Below are 308 nucleotides of genomic sequence, written 5' to 3'. Positions count from 1 at the left end.
GTCCAGCGGCCCCTCCAGGTCCCGCCCCCAGCACCTGCAGCTCCCTCCGGCCCGGCCCTCAGGGCCCCGCCCCGCCCGGCGGGCCGCTCCTCTCACCGCTCGCACTCGCCGCCGCCGCTGCAGTCCCGGCCGGTCACCTTGACGCGGGCCGCAGTGGCTGCCGCCGCCTCCTCATGGCCCTGGGAGCGGCCCAGGCGGCAGCGGCGCCTTCGCTCGGAGGCCTGGGCCGGGCCGAGCCGGGCCGGGGCCGGGCGCAGCTGGAGCGCGGGCCGACGCGGGAGCGGAGCCGGTGCCCAGCCGCAGTAGGA

General features: G+C 81.5%; 1 protein-coding gene across 1 annotated transcript in view; it reads right to left on the bottom strand.

Annotated features, from left to right (window-relative positions):
• The window catches only part of RALGPS1 (Ral GEF with PH domain and SH3 binding motif 1), a 250,459-nt gene extending 250,151 nt beyond the window's left edge, over positions 1–308 (bottom strand). Inside the window, exon 1 of the mRNA XM_039861567.1 lies at positions 97–308. The gene's annotated coding sequence lies outside the window, so the exon portion shown is untranslated. The remainder of the gene's footprint in view (positions 1–96) is intronic.

The sequence above is a fragment of the Pteropus medius genome, unplaced genomic scaffold (genome assembly GCF_902729225.1).
Source record: "Pteropus medius unplaced genomic scaffold, Ma_sr-lr_union100, whole genome shotgun sequence".
Taxonomy (NCBI): Eukaryota; Metazoa; Chordata; class Mammalia; order Chiroptera; family Pteropodidae; genus Pteropus; species Pteropus medius.
Note: the sequence above shows the minus strand (reverse complement) of the source record. Positions and strands in the feature narration are given on the sequence as shown.